The sequence below is a fragment of the Trichechus manatus genome, unplaced genomic scaffold, assembly GCF_000243295.1.
Source record: "Trichechus manatus latirostris isolate Lorelei unplaced genomic scaffold, TriManLat1.0 scaffold00073, whole genome shotgun sequence".
Lineage (NCBI taxonomy): Eukaryota > Metazoa > Chordata > Mammalia > Sirenia > Trichechidae > Trichechus > Trichechus manatus.
The window spans coordinates 6749973-6755972 of record NW_004444009.1 but is presented as its reverse complement, the minus strand read 5'-3'; the positions used below and the strand labels follow the sequence as shown (position 1 = coordinate 6755972).

Genomic DNA, 6000 nt, shown 5'->3' with positions numbered 1-6000 from the left:
GCAGAACTCAAATTCTAGTAAAAAGACCAGACTTAATGGTTTGACTGAGACTGGAAGGACCCCAGAAGACATGGCACCCAGACTCTCTAGTAGCCCAAAACTAAAACTATTCCCGAAGCCAACTCTTCAGACAACGACTAGACTGGACTATGAGACATAAAATGATACTCATGAAGAGTGTGCTTCTTAGCTCAAGTAGATACATGAGACTAAATGGGCAGCTCCTGTCTAGATGCAAGATGAGAAGGCAGAGAAGGTCCAGAGCTGGTTGACTGGACCTGGAAATCCAGGGTGGAAAGGAGGAGTGTGCTGTCACATTATAGGGAGAGCAACTAGGGTCACATAATAATGCATGTATAAATTTTTGTATGAGAGACTAAGTTGAATTGTAAACTTTCACTTAAAGCACAACAATAAAAAAAAGTAATTTCACCTGTTCATTTTTTTTTTTTTTTTAATATGACTAATTGGAGCCCTGGTGGTGCAGTGCTTAAAAGCTTGGCTGCTAATCAAACGGTTAGCAGTTCAAATCCACCATCTGCTCCTTGGAAACCCTATGGGGCAATTCTACTCTGTCCTACAGGTTAGCCAGGAGTTGGAATCAACTCAGTGGCGATGGGTTTGAGTTTTGGGGTTTAATAGAAAGTTTAAAATTCCATACGTGATGTATATTACATTTCTATTTGATGGCACTACTCTAGACTGACCTTTCAAGGCATCCACATCCCATCATGCTCAAAAGCCACACTTGCCTCTGACTATTGTTTGGAGCCCTGGTGGCACAGCGGTTAAGAGCTTGGCTGCTAACAAATCCACCAGTCACTCCTTGGAAACCCTATGGGGCAGTTCTACTCGTTCCTATAGGTTTTGGTTTTTTTGTTTTTATTCTTGTCTTAGACAGGATACATCTGAGATCCACAGCATATTTTGGAAAATAAGTTTTTTTTACTAGAGCTAGTTAACAGTTCCTGAGTCTTTTTAAATCTATTCTTTAAAGTCCGATTCACGGTATTTCAATACACTATTGATGATTTCATTAAAATTCCTTAATAACCCCTGATTATCCTCCAGTTATTCAGTTCATAGTGGAGAAATTCTATTGCAACTAATTTATAATGACACAGCCTTATTAGTTTCTTATTAATCTGAATTTATTATTTTTATGAATATGTATATTAAACTTTTTAAAAAAAAAATAATTTTTCATTGCTATGGGAAAAACACTCAGAAACTAGACCACTAATCTCCAAAGGCATTTAGGGGGGCATTCTGAAGAGGAAATAAAGGTCACTAGGACCCAACATGGGTTTATTCACTGAGAATAAGCCTATCAAAATAATTTAATTCCCTCCAATAGATACCGAGTTGAGAGACAACAGACCTTTAAACGAATGGCCTTCAATTGCGGACAGGGAACAGACATGAATTTATTTCACTGATTCTTGCCAAGAGGTTGCCTTTACTTCAATTGGCTTCCTTTGATTGGAGAACCCTTGGACTAACAGCTCACCAGCACAGGGTCCAGCAGCAGCTGCGGAGAAGCCAAAGGGCACAAACGAACACAATAAAAAAGAAAAGTGCCTAGACAACAACTGAAAGGCATTTTCCTCCCAGGCTAGTGGGCAGGCACTGAATGCAACCTCCAAAGAGGCGCAGCTAAAGTGATTTCCAGTACTTTTCTAGAGACAGACTCATTATTTTACAGTCACACTTCATAGTCAAACCTAAACTTGTCTGAGAAAAGGGAAAAGACTGAATCCTGGTTTCACTTACAAACCTGAGATAGTAGGTTTGATTTGTGACCAGAGAATCTAAGGGGCTGTGCCCTCGAGTAAAAGCTTCTCATCACTCCCTTGGTGAAAGCTTCAAAAAAAACCTTCTGCACTTGAAAAGAAACAACCTGAGAAGACCTCAAAAGACAGAAAACTCCTGCAAATAAGAGCTGACTCACGCAGATAAACTTTATGCTTTCACATATAGAGAAATCAATACCTACACTCAAAGCCTATATTTATTAACGGAGTCACTAGTGACAAAAAGAGGGCAATAAAAAAAAATTACTAGATTAAGTTCCTAAAAAGTTCAAAAGTGGTTCTAAGTCTCCTTCAAAATTTCTGAAAATTAAACCAAAAACATAGCAAAAATATGAGTAAAACCTGTTTTAAAAAAATAGAAAATTCTTGTCACAATTGGAGAAATTTGAAAAAGCACAGAAATTAGATAATATCGTGGAATTATTTTCTCAGATATTACAATGTTATTGGAATTATGCAAAAGTGTTAGAGTGTGTAGAGAAACAGTGTAAACAGGACAAAATGCTAAAATAATTAGAAACAAATATATAAGTAAACCAAAGAAACCATTCTGAATTCTATGGACAAAAGAGCCCAAAAAATAACAACAAAAAGTTTTCTTGTTTTTGTTTTTTTAATGTTCTATTATAGACAATAAGGAGCCCTGGTGGCGCAGTGGTTAAAAGTGCCCGACTGCTAATTGAAAGTTCGGCAGCCACACCTACCAGCTGCTCCGCGGGAGAAAGATGTGGCGGTCTGATTCTGTAAAGATTTCAGCCTTGGAAACCCCATGGGGCAGTTCTACTCTATTCTATATGGTCACTATCAGTCGGAATTGATTCAATGGTACACAACAACAACATACAATTTCACAAGCTTTAACAAAATTATACTGTGTATGTATACATGTCATTTATAACAAGTCAATTAAAACTGTACCAATTTCTACAAAAAGCTGGGTATCTATCTGACCTTGAGATAGGAATACACCAGAGAGGCTAAAGTTAAGCTGGGAGTCAGCAGACCTGGGTTCAAACTCACTCTGCCACTGTGTGCTGTGTGAACTTAGGCAAGATACTAACCTCTTTATGCCTTGTTTTCCTCTTTTAACAGGCCCAATCTATCAAAGTTGTTGTAACAATTAAATGAAAGAAAAAAAGTCTAAAAATATTAAGCACAGCGGCTGGCACAGAGCAAGTGCTTAATCTATGTCGGCTGTTATTATTTACACCCCACTATAACACAGGGTCTAGGTTTCCCACAGGAATATGCAACGCTGTTTTGACTTATATTCTCCTTCGTAAATAAAAACACACAGATTATCTGAATTTTGATTTCTGCAAGGCATATGAACAAGTCTCAGATAATATCCTTCTGTAAAAAATGAAATGTTTGACAAATACTTATCTAGTCTAGATCTAAAAATCTGTATTATTAAAAATAAATACAAGGAATTTTTTTAAGGATATGACTTAATTTCCTTAGTTCTTGCATACAAGGAACTTACATTCTAGCTGGGGAGAGAGTGGGCAACATAAAAGATCTATAAAAGCCAGGCTCTGCTAAAAAGAGCTAAGTAATCAAACTGTTCCCATTTTTGAGCCCTTGCTACTTGTCCAGCACCACCTACTCCCTGTCCACTGTTGCTTCACTTAATGCAATTCAGCACCAAATCCTGAGGGCTCCACCTTCTAACCACATCCAGATTTCTCACTTCTCGGCCCCCTGCCATTGTTAGGGGCTTCCTAACTGGTCTCCCAACTTCTGCCTTTGCTCCCCTTAGAAACTATTCTCCCCTCAGCAGCTAGTGTTGTTCTTTTAAAAACTCAAGTCATCATAATTTTACTCCATGTCCGAAACCCTCCACTCACTTCCCATTTCACTGGGAGTAAAAAAGCCAAAGTCTTTTAAAAGGGCCCAACACTTTTATCTATAGAGCTGACCCTGATTACTTCCACAACTTCCTTTTCTACTACTCTCCGCCTTGTTTGCTGGACTTCGGCCACAGAAGTTCCTTAAGTGCCTGACATCTATCTCAGGTTTTCTGCCCCAGTCGGCCCCTCTGCCTGGAATACTGACCCCCCAGCATGGCCTGTTCCCTCACTTCCTTTAAGTCTATGCTCAACTGTCACCCTGTTAAAGATACCCTCCTGACAACACTATAAAATACTAACCAGCAGTGAGTGGCTGAATGAACTATCATATAGTTACCCCATGGAGTACTACTATGGAATTGTAAAAAAAAGAAAGGAAAAAACTCTATGATCTGTATGAACTGAACTGATATGGATGATTTTCAAGATATATGATTAAGTGACAAAACCAAAGTGCAACAGTTACCTGTTGTTTAAGAAGCAGAGTTAAAAACAAACATATGTATCTGTTCATAGCTGCAAAAAAGAAACGAGGAAAGATTTAAAAAAAAAAAAAAAAAAGAAGAAGCAAATGATATCTGTTACCTGGGAGGAAAAGGGAGAGGGTGGAAATAGGACTTCCCTGAGCATATCTTTTTAGATAGTTTGACTGAACCATGTTAATATTTTACATTTTAAAAAATTAAATCAAGAAAAAAAACCCTAAAATTGAATAGAAACAGAAACAAATCAATGCAACTGTATATCAAACTGATAGCATAACTACACAGGGGGGAAAAATTAATCAAGTAAGTTTTGAATACAGTATTTGCTACATCTTCAGTGGAATATACTGAAGAATAAAAATAAAAATTAAGTGTATAGTTGGTAGTGGTATTGGTACAACTGTGAAACTATTTTGTATTTAAAGAAAGATTAGGAAAATACATTGATGTTATTACTAATGTATTTTGATGCTGTGGCAAAAGAGAGATACAAATATGGATGGAGGTATCAGGACTTACAGATTTCAGGATGAACTCATAGCTTTATAAAAATTCTATTTCCCAGATCTGACAACTGACAGGGCCTAGAAGCAATGATTCCAGTAGCCTTGAGCACACCTAGCACCCAGATCTTGGTTTCTACATATCATTCCCCACTAAAAAGGACCAGGGAATCTAATGATTCCAAGACTAAGCAGGAAGTGTACAAAATGAGTACAGAATATTTTTTTGTGCCAGAAAGCAAGGAAGTGCTCCAAAACTGATGGGAACATGTCAAAAGTACACTGAAGCCCACGTGAAGGGGTTCCAACCTGATAAATCTGGAATATCTGAGCACCAAAATGAATAATGACAGGAATGGATTAAAACAATTTAGAAAAAGCCATGAATTCATACTAATACTAAAATTAAATAAAAGGAGTATATGTGCAAATCCTCTTCTCCACTGAAGAATGCCAATTAATACATGTACACAGAAAAACAGAAATAGAAAATTGCCAAAATATTTTAGTAATACTGATTCTGGGAAGAATCACCATTGGATGCTAAAACCATTGGGTGAAAGACTGTTGGGGAACAGGATATTCACACGATCTCAAAGTGTGATTTATCACACTTAATAAATCACATATTACTTATAAAGGGGAAAAGATGCCTTTACAATGGAGAAATCTGGTGGATGTCACCTTAACCAACTGATGAAACTTAGCATTGCTAATCACGGGACAAACTGGCTGTATCTGCCTCCTGATGTGATGCACTGAACAGGGCACCAACTAGGAAATACTCCTGCTGGAAAAGTTTTAACTAGAACCTAATCATGAGGAAACAACCAGACAATCCAAATTGAGGGACATTCTGTACAACTGACCCAGACTCTTCAAAAATGGTGATGTCATAAAGCACAAAAAAAAAAAAAAAAAAGAGTATGCAACAATTTTAAATTAAAGGAGACTAAAGCAAGATGACTACACCATGAGATCCAGGACTGGCATCCATATTCTATATGAGAACACAGTACTAGAGCAATGCTAGATTTCATGAGTGTGGTAATGATTTAGGGACTTGTCGGAGGATGCTTAGGAGACATGTTAGGTCAAGTGTCATGAGGTCTGCAAGTCTCAAATGACTCAGAAAGAAAAAAATGTGTGTGTAAAGAAGGAAAAGTAAAACAAATGTGACAAAATGTTAATAACTGGTGATTTGAGAAGATGTGCAAGTGTTCATTGTGCTATTTCTGCAAAATTTTCCAAAACTTAAAACAAATATAAACCACTTCCAGTTCTCTTTCCTTTGCTTTACTAATCTTCATATCACTACATGTTTACCTGATCATCAGCCAACACC

At 37.3% G+C, this 6000-nt stretch overlaps 1 protein-coding gene across 2 annotated transcripts in view; it reads right to left on the bottom strand.

Moving 5' to 3' along the window:
• CD58 (CD58 molecule) overlaps positions 1–6000 on the bottom strand; it is a 69735-nt gene that overhangs the window by 61005 nt on the left and 2730 nt on the right. Inside the window, exon 2 of one of the 2 annotated variants that reach the window (XM_023734885.1) lies at positions 1382–1531. The exons of the other annotated variant lie outside the window; for it this stretch is intronic. The gene's annotated coding sequence lies outside the window, so the exon portion shown is untranslated. The remainder of the gene's footprint in view (positions 1–1381; positions 1532–6000) is intronic. 2 annotated transcript variants of the gene reach the window in all.